Genomic DNA, 20012 nt, shown 5'->3' with positions numbered 1-20012 from the left:
TAAAATTCTGCTCAAATAACTGAAATTGCATTTTCAGAGCTGAAGCCAGAGAAAAAGAAACTGATAACTGAAAATTAATGTAAAATGTTGTTTTGTCAAAATTTCAATGGGTATAGACCTGTCATGTAGCAAAATTTCAGGACCCTCTAGAGAGAGAAGGAGTAGAGGTAGGTACTTCAAAATACCTACCTGGGACATACTTTAGCCTGTAGACCAATCCCTAAAAGTTTCATTTTTCTAACCTAACTCCTTTCCAAGATAGCCAAAAGTAGCTAAAGTAGAATTTTACCAAAAAAAACATTGATATGGCTTAAAATTCTACTCAAATAACAGAAATTGCATTTCAGAACTAAAACCAAAGAAAAAGAAAAGATCAGAAATCAGAAGAGGGTTAACACAGAAGCTTGGCAATACCTTCCCAAGGTATGTTTTTGGCCCTGGATTCGTTACTGAAAGTTTCATTTTTCCTAACTTAACCCCTTTCCAAGATAGCACAAATTAGTTAAAAGTAGAATTTTACCCTATATATTTGCACATTAGGGGGTGAGGATGAAGTGTAGTGGAATCACAGTTAAAATTTGTTAATTACAATTAGGCCTATTCAGTTTATTATAAAGTAAGAATGCCTTTGTAAACACGTTTTCTTCTCACAAAATACCAATTCTAGGCTTATACCCTGGAAGTTCCTTTCATCTAAGTCAGAAATTTTCCAGGGCTAGAATTTAGCATCAATTTTACGAAATAAAACAAACAACACTTTTTAGCCTAATACAGCAAGGCTATGCCACAGTATCCATTAAATAATTCCTGTTGAAACCACCCAATATTGCACATTCTTCATTATATCCATCACGCAATCTCAGCAAAAACCATCGAAGAGAAAACCACAGTAAGTCTAAAATAAAATAATCCACCCAAAAAAATCACTTAAAAGTATACATGATACCAGATTGAATACTCAAAGTCTACTAGCATCCAATTGAAAGGCTCCCGTCTGGCCCGCCTTTCCCGTCTGATATTAAAATAACGGTATTCACAAAACAGCCAGGGGCAGATCCAAATGAGGAATGCCGCCATACTATTTAACCTACTCAGCAAATTATTTTCAATTTCGCCACTGTATTTGTATAATACAGATATCAAGACTCGAGAAAAAATTCCTTGCACGAGTTATCATGTCAAAAAATGGTTTTTTTCTTTCAAATGACAATGTGTTTTTTTTTTACTATGGTATAATTATTTTTTCACGCAGCGGATAGTGACAAAAGCAATTAAGAAGCGTGGAAAGCAGGAGGGGAGGGGGCTTCAAGCCAACCTTAACCTCAATTCTTAGGGTTTCTTATTTTTACAAGAGCACTCCCTAATTTCATGGTTTCCAGAGTTGATCCGACCACAGGTACCAATTTACGAATATTTAAGAGGGGGACTTAGCAGTTTTTTTTCGACTAAAATACCCCTAAAAGCATTTTCAATAAAGAAAAATATTACTTTTTGTGTGGCCTGAATACACGCGAGAAGAATCGCATATAGAATCTGAAGGATGCTATTGAAAAACAGGTTTCTGCTAGCCTGTGAGGTATTGCTCACTCAGTGAAAAATATTTAAACTTTGGTGTTTTGAGGTTAGAGGGGCAAAAAAGGTACCTAGGTTAGGTTACGTATTTGATATATGATATGCTTTACCCCCACCCCCAATGTGCAAATATAAAGCCCAAATTTGTTTCTAAACTATTATTTTTTTTATCATAATTTGTTTTATTTCATTAGCATTAACCAAATTTTACTTCTCGCGTGTTGCCCGGCTACTAAAAAAGTACCAAAAAAATAAACCAAAAAAGTATTTTCAAAATCTAGGGAGGGGCAAAAAATCTGGGGAGCATACAGGCACGTACGCAGGAATTTGTTTCGGGGGGGGGCAATTTGTTTCGGGGGTGGGGGGGCCAAATCCTTCAAACCCATTATTCTGTGAGAAAAATCAAAAATTATGGGAAAATGAAAAAATCGTGAGATTTCGGGGGGGGGGGGTCCGGAGGCCCCCCTGCGTACGTCCCTGGGAGCATAAGCCCCCTGCTCCTCAATTGAAGCCACTTGCCCTTCCCCTGGCAAATATCATTTAAAATCGGCCATAATCGATAACAAGAATTGTATTACTCAATAGGCTAGTTTGGGCTGCAGCCCCTGTAGTCCCCCAGGTTTGAAGCCCACTTCAAAGTTCGGTTTCGAGAAATAAGTGAAAGCTAAAATGTTAATGACTAGTATGCTTCAGATATCTCAAAGTAAAACTCACTGACGTTAAGTAATCATACCTAGAAATATGAAAAATAAAAAATGCGAAGATTCTCCTCCCCCCCCCCACACAGAAAAAAAACGAAAAAATTCACCACTTCATTTTGAAGAAGTCGTTTTTTGTTGTTAATTACTTATTATTTTATAGGAGGTGATAATACACAAGTATTTGTTGCGGAGAGGGCAATGTGCAAGCCTAAAAAACAAGGGATTGTGATAAAAATGAGAATCCCCCCCCCCCCCAAAAAAAAGCAAACAAATTCACTACTTCATTTCGAAGAAATTGTTTGTTTTGTTGTTAATAAATTATCAGTTTATAAGGACGTATGTGCAAGTCATAAAACACAAGAAATTGCGATAACATCTCGATACTTCGAGGGCATGGAACCCCTCCCGAACTGACAAATCCAGCCGTAGTATTTACTAGACTATAATGGGACTTGGTCTAATTATATGCAAACCTGATCGATGTCTTTACTTCCGCCAGGTTTCCACTTCTTGTAAGTCGTTTCTTACCACCTCTCCCTATCCCGTTCAATTGCCCCAAATTAGCACCTCTTACTATGTTATGCACTATGGGTCTCTTCCTCATACTTTCTCACTTGACTTGAAAGATTCTTTTCAAGTTCCACAATAATCCATAAATGAAAATGAGGGAAAAAACTGAAGATTGGCGAGTAGTCATATCAAAAAAAAAAGAAAAACAAATTCTTGATTTATGATATATTATTCTATTATAGTATGATTTATTATTCTTGCCTATGGCGAAACTTTAGATTTAAAAATAAAACTTGAAAAGTGAAGTAGCCCGCAGCAATTTATCGTAGGGACTGCATCACAAGACACAAGCTGCCAGTAGGAGGGTAAATAAAAACAAATCGAAGGTGGATAAATCAAATTAATAGATTAGAAAAAAGTCCCAGAGGAAATGGCCAATAGTAATTTTATTCATCTTCAGTAAGTCCTATCTCATGTCAATTTATGCCCGAAAACTGCGATTTTTCTTTTGGTTCCTTCAATTTTTTTTTAGTTTTGGGTGTTATTATACTTTCGCCAGTATTGCCAACTTGAACCGAGATAATAAATAAGCAAAACAAATTCGTTGAAATTGACAATACTTTTCGTCCGTAGAAATGCAAGAAATTCAAACGTCTGTTGATTCCGAAACCGAGAAAACGGCGATTTTTCTTGTTTCCTAGAAGTTGCTATATTTGAAGGGTGGAATCATAATTTTGGCCAGTGTTGTCACACTGAACAGAGATAATATACAAGCAATACTAATTCCTTAGTACTGACAACACTTTTCGTCCGTAAAAATTCAAACATTAACAATCTATTAGTTCCCAAAGATAATTACAGCTTCAAAGACGTAGAGGAATTATTGATGTGAATGAGAAAAACTTCGCAAAATACCCAAGACCGACTTCTGTGCAAAACAGCTGTTCATTTAACAAGAAAATAACCAGTTCTTTCGTGTTTAACTTTATTTCGGCTTCACTAAGTCAAAGCGAACAACGGTATTTTTAGAGTATAATTGCAGTGTTGTAGCCTATGTAGTGCCAGATTTCAAACATTTGTGAGCATGGTTTAATACAATTTCGCTTTTTTTTTCACTGTGTTGCTTTGCGTTTTAAATTTGTAATCGGACATTCACCTTTAGTTCTACTTTTGAAAAACGCAATCTTTCAAGTAATTTTTTGAGAACCTTGACTCAGCTAAATATATATCAAAAGAAGGATTTAAAGGCAAGTTGAATATCATAAAACTAATTCAATATATTTCAACTATACTTATCAATAATATGAATTTTTGGTACTTTCCCATTATATGGGCATTACTAAGAAGTCAAGTTTGGCTAATGCTAATGAGATAAAATAAAATAGGATGCATATATAACAGTTTATCAACAAATTTGGACTATATATTTGCACATTAGGGGGGGGGGGGTAAAGCATTACATATATTAAATACGTAACATTACCTAACCTTGGTACCCCCCCCCAAACCCCAAAAAACAACAGTTTAAATATCGTATACGCAATGAAAACCACGCTATGGATTGCAGCCGTCTCTTGAATTAATCCGTCAAAAACGGGTTTTTCGTGACTGGTTTCCTTGTAACTGACCATATAATAGGAAAGTACCGAATTTTTTAATGGAATATCATGTGTTCTAAGGAATGGAAGGCAAATAAATTAATACAAATATTTTTCCTCAAGTATTCTTTTCATCACAACTCCAATTTAGTCAAAACCCCGTAAACAGGCGACCTATGGAACAATATAAGGTACTTTTCGGGTATTGAAAACACACCCAAGAAGTGAAGCTAGGTTAATCCTAATTAAAAATAACAAAACATGATGATAAAATAATACTTTAGAAACATAATTATGAAAATCGAACCCACCCTAACCTAACCCAACCCCGACCCCTAATGTGCAAATAGCCCCAATTATACAAGTCCAATGCATTGTATATTCCATCACTTGCTTTTGTAGCTATAAAACCGGTTTTCTGAGATGTAACCTAAGCGTAATTGTTGAATGTGTTTCCAATAACCGACAAGTACCCAATATAATATCAAACATTCTAACTAGTGCTGAACTGGTCATGCTTTACAAAAAGACAAAAAAAAAAACCAAAACATGAAAAGAATCACAGTAAGAGACACCCCACTTCCATTTCTAACTTGTTTCCCCTTATCCTCCCAATAGCCAAAAATTCTATAATGCATGGCCATGCCAACACAATTCCCACAATGGTGAGTATTGCATCCAGTTGGCAATTACTCTTGAAAATTTCCATCGTATATTTCTTCTCTCTTATCCGAATCCCAAATATTTCACCCCTCATATCCTTCAATTACTTACAATTGAACAAAAGCTAATTTAAATCATTGTTATTCCCATGCAATTAACAAAACTGTGGACCGCTATGTGAACTAAACCACTCCCAATAATTCCCTCTTTCTCTAAGTAGCATAAGACTACCCATTGCTGAAAAAGCCCACCTTATATCCTCTTCCAAAGACACATTTTATGATATCCTTCCTCCCATGCCTATTGAGTCTCAACGTAAACACCGACGGAAACAGTCATGGCCCAACCCGATTACCGATCTCTGTCGATTCAAATCTCCTGCTCTTGCAAAATTATCTATAATTCCCCACCAACAGCGTCAATTCACGAAAATGTAAATTTGAGGGGAGGGGATGTTGGTTTCAAAATCTAGGAAGGGTAAATTTCAAGGTATTTTTCAATGAAAATACCAAAAAGGTATTTTTTACCAAGTAAGAGGGGGCAGTAGCTCTAGGGGGCCACATAACTCAAGATTTCCTTTAATGTTTAAGCCAAAAATCCCTCCTAACATCATGTATAATTTCTTAAATGTTTCCTTTGCTAACCTAGCCTCTCTCTTGATTAATCTAGCCTTTCTCTTTATTAATCTAGCCCCTCTTTACTAATCTATCGTCTCCCAAAACCCAGTTCACTAGTCTCTTAATCCTAAGAACATCTAGGCCTTAATCTATTATTATTACTAGGGTATTAAACCTAAAATTTTTCATTTTTAAAGGAGGCCCAACAGGGCAAGTGCAAACCAGGATTACGAATTTGGGGGGGGGGCAATTGCCCCGTAGATTTGTGGCCTTTCTCCTTCGCTTTTTGGGTATTTCTAGAGGAAACATAGTAAAAATTTACCCTCCTAGAATTTTTAAATATATTTCTTCTGTATCTTCAAATAAAAAAGAAAAAATCCTTCATATCCTCCTCTATATTTTCGTGAATTAGCACCCTTGGTTCAAAACTTACCAATCGATAAAATAAAGCTTATAGCCAAAATTTGTGCATCATACACAAATACTGTTTTTCTTGAAGCTTATTTTGATTTTGAACAATCGAGAAATCAACTTCAGTAATTTAAAAGACGCTAAGTTGCACGAGGTAAATGTTACATAAAATCGTAACAACTAAAAAATGTGCAATGGGTCTTTTTTACTATTACTAATGAACGGTTATTGGTAAAAGGTGACACTTGTTTAGGAACACAAAATACAAAAAAAACAAAAAATGTTTATACATCAAAAGCTTCATTTTCCAACTAAATCTATGAATGAGGAAAACTAAAAAAAAATCTTAGACACAAAAATTTACCAAGACGCCTGAGTCCATCAAAGCTCCTTACACTCCTCCTCCACAAAAAAAGTGTAAAACTGCCTTATTTTATGGACGGGGCTGAGAACGAAGCCCACTACGCTCGATCGGAATCTCAATTTTTAATGTCAATAACTGTCGATAAATCAACTAAAATAGCATTCAACATCACAAAAAGCAAAAGATTTCCGAGGGTCCGTCCCCTTTAACGAAAGTTTTCCGAGGCAACAGAGCGTTCTTACCACAGTAGACAGAATATACAGTAAGCTTATCGCAGATCATTTCTGGTCATCGTGAACAAAAAGCTCCTCCCACTTCTTTCTGCCTTAGCTTGTTTAGCCTTTTTTATACTGGGTTTTTGTCCGGGTTTTTGTACCAGTAAGCTTATCGCAGATCATTTCTGGTCATCGTGAACAAAAAGCTCCTCCCACTTCTCTCTGCCTTAGCTTGTTTAGCCTGTTTATAATGGGTTTTATAATGTCCGGGTTTTTATAATGGGAGAGATAGAGAATGATCATACTGTCTAATTATATAAACTGTGGTTCTTACTTAGAGGGAAAAAAATGAAAAAGTGAATTTTTATTCGTTTCTTAACTTATCCCTGGTGGGGGATCTTTGGTCCGACTTCAAGTGGAGGGGAGGATTGTCAATAGCCACTACATTAGTGTTCATGATTTTGCTGTAAATTTGCTCGAAAGAACAGGTTTTTCAGAAGACAAAACAAACTTTTACATTCTTAGTATTGAAGCTATTTTTATTTAGCTTATTGCGATGAGGGCGAAATTACCTGAACAGTTTTTTTTGGAAAAACATCAAGACATAAAAAAATACCTAACCTTTGGAACCTAACCAACAGAATATTCACTTCAACTCCAGCTTTTTTCGGCAATTTTTCTCCTCATTCAAAAATGTTTGTCACGAAAATTTAAATATAACAAAAGTGGTGAGGAATTTCTGAAAATAAAAACATTAAGTTTTATCCCACTGTCAATTATCCTTCGTTGTTCCATGGGTAGAAGTAAGAAAATGCGGAAATTGTGCGATGAAAATATTACAATTATGGAATAATTTAGGTATTTCAGGCGCAGTCACGGGCCTGAATGAACTCTACTCTTAGGTGACAACACTTTTGCTCTGCAGTCACCAGTGTAGAGAAAACTAGTTGAAAGTCCCGTAAGTGGCTGTGTCCAGGGGAAGATACCTGCCATATATTCGCAAAAAACGCAGGGTCACATTAAGGTTTTTACAGCAGCTTTTGGGGGGTGGGTCTAAACATCCAAAAAATTGCATTTCAAGGTCATTATCTTTTTTAACTTTACGGGGGATGGTTAGTACCCTTCTTCTCTTCCGTGTGCAGGTACGATTGTCAAGCTTCTATATGTGCTGTCTTTTGCAAATTTTTTAGTGAGACACAGTCAATATGCAAACACATCGTATGATTCATATAAGAAAAATTGCCGCTAACAGTATAAATATGGAAGGTCACTTGAAGTACAGCACAAAATCAGGTTTTCAAACGAGCAATACACACCTTACTACCAAAACGGATATGGGTCATCTTGAAGAAATGCTCTTACGGAATCTCACTTGAGGAATTAAAAAGCAGAATTGTGATGGGACCTTTAACATATTCTCAATCTTCTGCCAATACATTCTTGACTTTGATGAATTTGTTTCTCTGAGGGAATAGCGACTCTTCATCAGGATAATGTCGGTTCTTTGAGAAAAGAAGCTACATCCGTTTTCTGGATTTAAGCTAGATTTTTTTTTTTGCTCAGAAAGAATAAAGACTAAGTGTGTTCTTAGGCTAGAGAAACTGCATGCGTTTTATTAGACTTAATAAAGTCAAAAAGCGTCATTTTCAGTAATTAGTGCCAGATAACTGAAGATGACCCAGTGTCAGAAAATTTGTTTCTCTGAGAGAATAACAACTCTTTATCAGGGCCAAGTAGATTATTTGGGAAAAGAAGTTGCACACACAGGTCCGCATTCCACCCCTGTGTACTTTTCTGCCACAAATTTGCAAATTTTTGATTTCAATGACTTGATTAATTACTATTTCTATCAAGCGAAGCTATTTAATGATCAAACATTTTATTACAATCTTTTAAATAAATTTGGCTCTGGGGGCGCAACATTTACGGGAGAGGGGGATAAAAGCAGAGGAAAGCGAATTGTCAGAAAACATGGAGAAAATGGCAAAACTGCCGAGATTCTAGGGGAAACCCGAAAGCCCTACCCTTCCGTACATGCATAACCCTTTAGGTAAGTTATTAATTATCTTACATTAAAATTGACATACACCCCCCCGCCCAGGACTGTTCCTAGGGTTGGTGGCACCTGGAAAAAAATTAATTACAGCACCCCCTCTCGACTTAAATATAAGCAAAAAAATCCAAATCTAAAACAATTTGATATAAAAATGCCAACTCCCGGGCGCCCCCACCCCCCAGCTACAGCGCCCGGGGCATCTGAACCGATTGCCCCCCCTTCCACCCTCTAAAAAAATGGAAACGAGACTAGTCCTAGGAAAAACAGGATTCTCAAAAGAAGTGTCTTCAACTAACTCCCCTTTCAGCTTCTGAGCATCCACCATGATCAGAATACACCCACAAGCATTTTCTTGAAATTTTCAATTTGTCCTAAAACCTGCCAAAGAAACAGCGAATCCAAACAAGAAGGTCAGTTTTAAATGTCTTAAGATGTTACTTAGTCATGTGGAAAGCCAAAAGTTATAATTAACTTTGGCCAGTGAGACAATTTCCTCTCCAGAGACAAAATAACTATTTCTTAGACCGGCTAGCTAGTAACAGAGTAACCACTCTGCGGAACCGACCTTCAAAACTGAAAACTAGATAAAATCGGGTATATATATATATATATATATATATATATATATATATATATATATATATATATAATATATATATATATATATATATATATATATATATATAAGCAGCCTGGGTATATTTTTGGACAACTCACCAACAGAGTTTAGTGCCTCTTACTGACTCAAACTTTTGTCGTTCAGCGGTACAATTCAACCAACAACGAGATAAAGATACAGAATTGAAACACATTAAAACGCAACCTGGTGGTTCTAAACCCCTCTATCTGGAATAGAGTTAAATATTTTAAGTCACGGTTGCCAAAATAAATTGCTAAACACAGAAAAGATACATTTTTTTCAGAAATTGGCGAGGCAGTATGAAAACTGAAGATTGGGTAACACTCAGAAGAGGGAGCCAATGGTAGGTCATCATAATAAAATACAATTCATCTCTACAACGAAGGGGAATGAAAATAATTCTGGGCTAAAATTACAATTTTTCCTTGTTTTGAACTCTGAGTCGGACCTAACTACACATATGATACAAAAATGTGCAATACATATCTGCAACAGGGGAAGAAATACATAAATGAAGTCAATATACGGCGAAGTTGACCTACGAAAATTTAGGGGTGGGGGGTATATATTTTCAAAAACTAGGGGGGGGATTTTGTCCTTTTTTTAGCTGGAACACCCAAAAAGGATTTTTCAATGAGAATACCAAAAAAGGTATTTTTCAAAATCTAGGCGGACAGAATTGTACAGTGTAATCACATTTTTACCAAATACCAAATTTTAATTACTGATATTAGCAATTATTAAACATTGGAGCTATAGCAAATGATTCCTTTGTTGATTTAGTTACTTCTAAATTGTGCTATTAATACTTAGAAGAGCTAAAAAATGTTGGCCAAAAAATATAAGCTTTGAGGATTCAGGCACCCTTCCACCAATAAAAATGTCTTTTATGGAAGGTAGCTTTGTAATACCGTATTTATTGTTGTATAAACGCTATAATAATCAATCATTTTATTTGGACTGAATGAATGAATGTTTGGGTTCAAAGTGGGGGGAGGGTGATTTCCCGCTAGATTTTTAAAAATGCCTTTATGGTACTTTCATATCACTTATTTCTTGATGTATTTGAAGTCATTGGCCCTATTTCAGGATATCTCCAGACAAAACTATTGGGCTTTTTGACGGCCTGGAACATGGTTGATAAAGCAAAAAAAGAATATAGAGTGCATTTTCTTTCAAAAGCGTCAAAAAAACGCCTCCAAGTTCGTCTCAGAGAAAAAATCGAAGAAACAACAAAATCTCCCACCTCCTAGATTTTAAACAAATAATTTTAACCCCCCCCCCACTCCTTCCGACGTCTTCGTGAATTGGCACCTTTGTTGCCAACGCAAGATAATTCTCCTTCACAAGTTATGGAGTTTTCGTGGGGATCAGTGCATTATATTCGTTTGATGATTTTCGTTGTTTTTTTGTTTTTTTTTGTTAAATATATATTTCCCCTGGAGTAAACGGCTCGACCCATAATTAGGTGCTTCCCTTGAGTAGCTGAACTGCCTCGGAAAATCCGCAAATGACAAATGTATAGTCATTAATGTTCATGAATAATTCCTCCCCCCCTCGACCCCTAGGTTTTGAAAACTCTCTTTTTGGTATATCCACTCAAAATCTTATTTTTATATTTTCATCGGAAAAAAATCGAAAACCAATAAATTGCCCCCCTTCCTACATTAAACGGAGTAATTTGCTATGGGACAGAAAGGCAACTACCCCCGAGACGCCAGTTTTGCCCCCTAGCTGAAATTTAGCGTCTTCAAAAACCTTGTCAAAACTAAGTGCTACATAGTTCAAGCATCCACAGAAGCAGATCAGTTTCCTTTACTATACCCTTGCATGTTTATGGCTCATTTTTACTTGGTCATTTTCACTCGACTTGGGAAAATTGGCTATAACTTTGCCCCCCCCCCCCCCGGTTCTTTACGAAATTACGCCCATAACTCGATCGTGAAAAATACATTATGCCCCCTCCCATACACTCTCATAAATTGATGTCCTGGGGTAGGTAAATACCTACATAGCCTAGTTATAATAAAGTTGTACCGACGCGGAGAAGGTTGTCTTAGAACCCTTAAAAGCGACTAATTTCAAATGAAAAGATGTAAAGAAGCACCAGGCTAACTTAAATGAAGCAAATTAAACGAAATTGAAAGTATCAGAGGACAGTGTCCCAAGAGAGGTCAAAATATATGACAAGTGAAATTTTTAAGCCAGAGTTCTTTGAGTCTTAATGAACCAAGGACATTAGGTCCAATGTCTGACCAATGTCTTAAGGTCCAAGGACATTAGGTCCAATGTCTGACCTTTGGACCCATCTCAGGTTTATTCATACTTAAAGGCGGTATCACATTTTCGCCAGTGTTGCTACATTGAACCATGAAAAAAGAAAAATTAATAAGTTAAATTATACAACAATTTTTGTCCCTAAAACTCAAACGTTATTAATTTGATGACTCCAAAGACAGCAGCACCTTGAACGTAAAGCTACACCTTTTCAACAGAAAAACACCTTAGGCTTTTTTGGGGCATATGTATTTAGCTTGTTTTTTGCTGATTTCTTACCGATTTTTTTCTTATATGTGGCAACCACTCTTACCAACAACTGCATAAACACTTAAGAAGGTCTTTACCAGCAAGAATTGAATATATATATATATATATATATATATATATATATATATATATATATATATATATATATATATATATATATATATATATATATATATATATATACATAAACACAAGTAGCCTGGGTATATTTTTGGACAACTCACCAACAGGAGTTAAGTGCCTCTTCTTACTGACTCAAACACTTTTGTCGTCCACCGGTACAATTCAACCCACAACGAGATAAAGATCCAAGATTGAAATGCATTAAAACGTCACCTGGTGGCTCCAAACCCACTTATCTGGAATGCAGTTAAATATTATAAGTCACGGTTGCCAAAACAAATTGCTAACACAGAAAAGAACATTTTTTTTTCAGAAACTGGCGAGGCAGCATGAAAACTGAAGATTGGGTAACGCTCAGAAGAGGGAGCCAATGTGTGGTCATCATGTAACATACAATTCATATCTGCAAGGGAGGAAGGAGTAGATGAGAAAATTTACAATTTTTCCGTGTTTTGAACTCCCGAGTCAGAACTAGGTACACATACGATGCAAAAATATGCAATATATATCTGTGGCACGGGGAGAAAAGTAAAATTGACCCAGAAATGGAATTCTTCAGTATCCCCCCCCCCAGACACTAAATGTATTAAGTACAAAACCTACACTCCTTTAAAAACATGTACTAAGCCAGTATAAATATGGTTATAATTGAAGTACAAATTGCAAAGAAATCGAAAGTCCCAGGAGTATTAAACTTGCATCCCATGACAAAATCAAACTTAAAGTTTTCCATCTGGATTCAAAATCAGAGTGTAATAAAATCAACAAATTTTTACACAACCTTTATACAGTCCCTGCAGCAACACATAAGTAAAATCAATACGTGTCTAAACACATGCAGCGATGTCGACTCACGAGAATTTAGAGGTGGGGGGATGTATTTTTCAGAAACTAAGGGGGGGGGGGAATTTTGTCTTTTCTTTAAACGAAAACCCAAAAAGCCTTTTTCAATAGGAATACCGGAAAATGTATTTTTTTTTTAATTTAGGGGATGAAAAAAAAGATCTTGGCGGCCAGAATTATACAGTGTAATGAAATTTTTACCAAACACATGATTCACCAAATATTAATCACTGATATTAGCAAATATTAAGCATTGGAACTCCTAGCCAGAGCAAATGTTGCTTGTGTTAATTCAGTTATTATGGGGAGGCACCCACCCTCTTCCCATAATAATGTCCCTTATGGAAGGTAACTTCGCAATACTGTATTTATGGTTGCCTCAACGCTCATTTTGTATGGACTGAATGAATGAATGTTTGGGTTCGAAGTGGGATGAGGGATGGCAATTTTCCGCTAGATTTCCAAAAATATCTTTTATGGTACTTTCATTGAAAAAATCGAAGAAGCAGTTAAATTGCCCATCCGCTATATTCTGAATAAACTATCTCGCCCTCTTCCCCCGACATTTTTGTGAAATGGCACCTTTGTTGCCAACGTAGGATAATTCTCCTTCACAAGTCATGCAGTTTTCGTGGGGATCAGTGCATTATATTCGTTTGATGATTTTCGTTGTTTTTTTGTTAAAAATATATGTCAAATCTTACCAGTAAGCAACTTTGAGGCTTTTCGGGATCTCTGTTTAAGAGTAAGCTTTGAGTGGTAAGATAAGATTTATTCCCAAAAATAGCTATCACCAACCCGACAGGGCTGAATAAGTGTTTCGGAGTCAAACAAAAACAGAATAACATCAAAAATAGGTCTAAAACAATCATACACATGAAACAGGCAAAAGAACGTATCGTCATTTTATCAAAATTGCCGAAAAAGCAAATCAATAAAAAAAAATAAAAAAATGTAGATACACAAGGATAAAATAAATAAAAACAATAAATTAAAAAAATCATGAAAAGCATAAAAGGAGGAGAAAAGGGAACACATACAAATTACAAGCAGTAGCTTAGTTGGGTGTTTTTTAGCTACTCAAACGGTAAAAGCTGTTTTTGGACACATAGTTGTCGGAGATGGTGCATTTCGTAACACTTCGTAATATTCAACACAATTTCATATTGGCTGGTCCATGTTTTCATTAAATTTCTTTCTTTGTATGATTTGAGTGATCTTATTTGTACAGCTTTTTCTTTACAATGGGTGATGGTGTCTTACGACCAAGGGTGGTCGGAGAAGTCTCTCTGTGGTCTTCTGTGGTGACACCCAAAATGACTTCAGGGAGTCTTAAAAGTTTCGACTTTAAAGCAAGTCCGAACACATTTTCTAGAAGCCAATGCTTTAAATGCACTATTAATCATGCCCCAACATGGAAATTACAGGCCAGGACAAAACCTTATTGAAAAGCCAGAATGCTTCTCGTTATTCCGGTTTTCTGATTTCTTCATTATCATCCGAAATAGATTTTAAAGTAAAACAGCGAATAATAAAACGTGCTTCGGGTTTTTGAGATTTTCAGAAGTAAGATTTTTTTAACTCGAAATACAATTTTGACAACACAATTTTGAGATAAAAACTTCGATTTTCAGCTACTTTTATTAGCAGGAAGAAATGACAAAACACATTTTAGAAAAAAGAAACTTCTAAAAATCTTAAAAAAGGAGAAAATCAATGAAATCAATCAATAAAATTTGCTTTGGAAATTACCAAAAATTTACAAGATACATGCATTAACAACCAGATAGAATTGTATTTTTCTGTGATAAGATTTCACACGTAAGTCAAGCACGTTTTCTAGAAAAAAAAAGAATTAAAACCTGTTTTTTAATGCTCTATTAAGAATGCTACAAGGAAATTAGAGGTAGTAACAAACAAGACTTGACCTAAATTTTGAAAAGCTTAAATAGTAGAATAATGGACAACCCGCCAAAAATTTTCTAAGTAACAAACATATTGTTTTCGGTAATTTAAAAGGTGGCATATTATGCACTCGAAATACAGCAAACAAAATTTTGAGGATAAAATACTCCTATTTCTCACTATTTCTACTGCAAGAAAAAAGGACAAGAGATGGAAGAAAATGGTCTAAATCAAGCAATACAACTTACTTTGCTTCAGGAGATTGAAACTGCTCCTATTTGAGGAATACCTAAAGGCACTGCAAATACCTCCTTATTTGAGGAGGTAGAAGATTAAGCTGATTTCCAAATATTTGTTACCTAAAAAAGCACAAGACATATTTTTCAAAAAAAGTGAACTTATTTTAGAAAAGTGAAAAAGTAAACATCTAATAAGGAAAAAAATACCAGAAAATGGATTAAATCAATTGATGCAACTTGCTTTGCTTCAGGAGATTGAAACTGCTCCTATTTGAGGAATACCTAAAGGCACTGCAAATACCTCCTTATTTGAGGAGGTAGAAGATTAAGCTGATTTCCAAATATTTGTTACCAAAAAAAGCACAAGACATATTTTACAAAAAAGTGAACTTATTTTAGAAAAGTGAAAAAGTAAACATCTAATAAGGAAAAAAATACCAGAAAATGGATTAAATCAATTGATGCAACTTGCTTTGCTTCAGGAGATTGAAACTGCTCCTATTTGAGGAATACCTAAAGGCACTGCAAATACCTCCTTATTTGAGGAGGTAGAAGATTAAGCTGATTTCCAAATATTTGTTACCGAAAAAAGCACAAGACATATTTTTCAAAAAACTGAACTTCTTTTAAAAAAGTGAAAAAGTAAACATCTAATAAGGAAAAAAATCCCAGAAAATGGATTAAATCAATTGATGCAACTTGCTTTGCTTCAGGAGATTGAAACTGCTCCTATTTGAGGAACACCTAAAAGCACTGCAAATACCTCCTTATTTGAGGAGGTAGAAGATTAAGCTGATTTCCAAATATTTGTTACCGAAAAAAGCACAAGACATATTTTACAAAAAAGTGAACTTATTTTAGAAAAGTGAAAAAGTAAACATCTAATAAGGAAAAAAAATACCAGAAAATGGATTAAATCAATTGATGCAACTTGCTTTGCTTGTGAATATTGGGCGTATACTTACCTTTACCCATCAAAATACCATATCACACCTTTATAACTGCCAAAATTAATGATCCTTAATTATTGTGATTATTAATTAATTTAATGACAAATTACTAACTAACAAGCGTGCGTTTTTGGCTATCGATTCATAATATTTACTATTTGCTTATTCCCGGATAAAAAAATCCTAAGATAACACCCTCTTTACACTTCAGCCCCCCCACCCCAAAGAATATTTTGATTGTTTTAGGATTATGAGAAAAACTTCATAGATAGTCTAAGTTCCGCGGCTTCTTCAGCGAAATTTCAGAAGGAAAAAATTCATAATTTGTTTCGTTTTCTGGGAAAAAAATTAAATATCTGTGATTTTGGAATAATAAAATAACTAATAAATATATTAATTATATTAAATAATTAAAATATATGCATAAATCCTTTCAAAGGACTATTATTATTTATGAGAAAATATGTTCCTCTTATATTTGAGCGAAATTTAGCCTCAGGAATTAGTAATTTATTTCCATTTTTAGAAGAATTATTGATAATTTTAGTTTTGCACATTATAGAAGAGAACACAATTCCGTGCTGGTAACAACATGTGATGTATCGATACTGTCTAATCTACGTAGCATCAACTAATTGATATTGTACTGCATGGACATCAACAAGATCAACTGTAATAATTAATACACGTGCACATGTTTCTAGCCAAAATACTTTTAAGCTCCAAACAAATTTCTTTGTCTTAGGTAAATTCTCTATTGCTTTACAATTTTAAACATTTGCATATAAGTGCTTTAAACCTCTACAATGGGGTTGTTTTGTAGCTAGGGAGGGAGGGATATGTCTCAAAGGGGAATTTTAATACAAAAACATCCCAACTCTCATTGAGCCTTCAGCTAAATGCACAATTAATTCTAAGGGAGAGACAAAGGGAGGGTGGAGGTAGATATTGATCTATAATCCCCAAGGCCGTATCCAGACTTTTTGTTATTCCGTATAGGAAGGGGACTCCCCCTTCCTCATCCCAGCTCCACCTCATGGTCGCAGAAACTTGGGAGGGTACTCATTCGATCAGAAATTGCGAGTTCTAGTCCTTTGTTTATAAGTCAAAAGTAATTTGATACCAACCCGCCACGGGGGGGGGGCAAGGGTAGACGCCAGCTCTCAGCTAGGCCGCGTTTCACGTATTGTAAATGGCAGATTGCCAAAGATTATGCTTTTTGACCTTCCAAAACAAAAAGCAGGTCATCCCCAAATAGGGTGGGAAGATATCATATGGGACGATTTAAAGGAAATTGGAAGCTCATGGGCCGGAGTAAAGAATGAGGGTCTAGATGGATTGAGGTGGGAGTGGAGTCGTTAGATTAAATAAGATTTTTAATACTTTCAAAACACGACAATAACAATTATATTAGAAATCCAGATTTCCAAAAGATTATTGGTAAAAACTAGAAAAAAAGAAAACTTTTACGATTTTTTGGGACCAAGAAATCTAGAAAATAGCATACTGGAAACCAATAAGTGTTGTAGAAATAAAACTGGACAATCAATACAGCATGCTTAGCTTAGAATTATGGACTACAAGTCTTAGTTTCACAGAACTTGAAATTACTACAACGAAAACGACGTATATTATTTCAATTAACATATTATAATTTTCAAGTTGTCTAAGACGTACTTTAAAGACAATAATAACGTTTCTTGCATACAAAAGATGGGTCAAACGTAAGCAGGAGGAGAGTCCTCAGGGCTCAAACACCCCTCCCAAAATCCAAAATTTCCCGAATCTCTGGGTAGGCCTACTTCTTATTCAAATCATCAAATGGTCTTTTTTCGATATTGCCCTCCTCGAAGAAAAAAAAAAATTATACGTAAGTGTTGGTAGCCATAATACTGTCATCACTTCAGAACATTAATAATCTATACTTATAATATACTATAATAATCTATATACTATACTATAATATAAAAATATATACGTTAATAACTTCAGAACGTGCCATCTATACAGGTTCAGTGCCCTTTACAGGCCACGACGCCTTCGTGGGGATTAGTGATTTCATTTAAAGGAATGATTTCTGTTATTTGTTTGAAAATATATCTGTATCAATTTATGTATAATATAAAGATAATTAAAAAAGGGGTTTGAACTCTGCACAAAACCAGTAAATCTTGGATTTTTTTTTTACAGATTTTTGTTCAATTTCGTAATTTTTTCAGTTTTCATATATTCATTGTAAGTCAATCCACACAAATAAAAGAAAATAATACTCAGTTTCATAGTAAATGGCTGCGGGAAAGTGATATTTAATATATTTACGATACGAATTTATTATGTCGGATAACAAGAATTAAATGAGACACAATATAATTTAAGTAATCACTCTTCCTTGTCACTTACTTAAAATGAGACACAAAATACTGTCGAAAAGACAATCTGTATCGGTTGGTAGAGCCACGGGCGTACAAGGCTTGACTTTATTCTGGTGCCTTGTATTGCACCGTTCTTGCCAGTTCAGGGAGCAAATCTCGATGCCTGCTTGACTCCAAAAGCTTCTGTCCAAAAGCCATTGTAAGCTGGTGTCGCCTGGCATCAAGTCCATCTAGGCCTAGGATTTTAAGGCTATCATCATATTCGTGAATTCCGAACCTAATATCACACGGGTAGCTCGTTCCTGCATATTCTCAAGGTCAATATATTAGAAAAGAAAGATGACAAACAAGGAGCACTTACAAGAAATCATCAGCGTAAGTTTTTGCAGCCCTTATCCCTCTGCCTTTGTAAAGATTCATTGATTCCATAAAATCTCGACGACACTGCTCTAAAACACAGTTAAAATTTAGATCACAGTTGCCAAATAAAAATATACACACAAAATAGAACTTATTTTTCTCAGTATTTGGCATGACAGCATGAGATTGAAGATTGGGTAACACTCAGAAGAGGGAGCCAAATAAAGTCATCATAGTAATAAACAAGGATCCATCCATTCGCGCAGTTAATGAGCCAGTTTAAAAGAGGAGTATAGATACCCATTACAGGGTTTATAGTAAGTTGATGCCCCCTATACACCCTCTTGGTGAAAGTAAACGTAAAGGTTGAGTGGCTGTGGTTATACAATCTTTATTTGTTTTTTGTCCAGGGATGACAATGGGAATAGGGGCAATTGCTATTTCAATTTTGAAAAATACTATTTTTGGTATTTTCTTTGACAAAAATCGTCACCCCATCTCCAAATTTCCGTGAACTGGTGCCCCGATTTTTGCTTCTTACTGATATTTTTTGCAGTATCCATATGCGCCTAGTGGTCGAGTTTAGACCTCCACGTCATGAGGAGGGCGAAAAAAACCGGCATTCTTGCATCATATGTTCCATTTTCTTAGCGAAGGGATAATTAGGACAAATATTGGGGTGCCTCCTCCCCTGTTTGGTTTATGGCTAGTCATTTTTCATTCATAACTTTTCCAGGGAAATGTCAGTGGTATGATAGGAAATATTTTCTATTATCATTGTGCAAGGTTAAGGCTGAGATATATGGGTTATCTTCAATTTTTGGAAATAAATTGCTCAGATAATTCATAAAAAATAGAACCTTCAGCCAATCACTAGTTTAAATTCTAAAAAAAAATCCGTCTGAACTGACTATTATATAAAAGCATTGCAGGTCAGCTATTTTAGTTCAGAAGATGGTATATGAGATTCCTTATAGAGAAATACAACCCCCCCCCCCCTAACAATCCTAAATTTCGCAATAATTGAAATTTTAACTTTCTATATCAATATACTGGTTTTTCATAACACTACTCATTTTTTCTTTGTATAAAATTAAGTCGTGTAACGTATCACTTCTAGAATTAACGCACTAGTGAAAATTGTGCAAACATAAAAAAAGACTCACTTGATAAATAATAAATACAAATTACAAGGGAAATAGAACGATAACCAAACAGCCAAAGGTAGGTGGGGCATAGCGCTATTCTACCCCTTTTTTAAAGATACCGCTCTTTACTAGGTCGCGGCTGACGCCACAAACTTGAAAAAATTGCCAATATTTAATA

At 35.2% G+C, this 20012-nt stretch overlaps 1 long non-coding RNA gene across 1 annotated transcript; it reads right to left on the bottom strand.

Moving 5' to 3' along the window:
* Positions 1-670: 670 nt before the first annotated feature.
* Positions 671-18775, bottom strand: LOC148941861 (uncharacterized). Its single transcript, XR_016143200.1, has 3 exons — positions 18688-18775; positions 12119-12253; positions 671-895 (listed from the first exon to the last, which is right to left on the bottom strand). It is a non-coding gene; the product is annotated as an uncharacterized LOC148941861 (long non-coding RNA).
* Between the last annotated feature and the right edge of the window lie 1237 nt (positions 18776-20012).

This window comes from Artemia sp. Qi Xiang Cuo, chromosome 17 (genome assembly GCF_049724085.1).
Source record: "Artemia sp. Qi Xiang Cuo chromosome 17, ASM4972408v1, whole genome shotgun sequence".
NCBI lineage: Eukaryota > Metazoa > Arthropoda > Branchiopoda > Anostraca > Artemiidae > Artemia > Artemia sp. Qi Xiang Cuo.
Note: the sequence above shows the minus strand (reverse complement) of the source record. Positions and strands in the feature narration are given on the sequence as shown.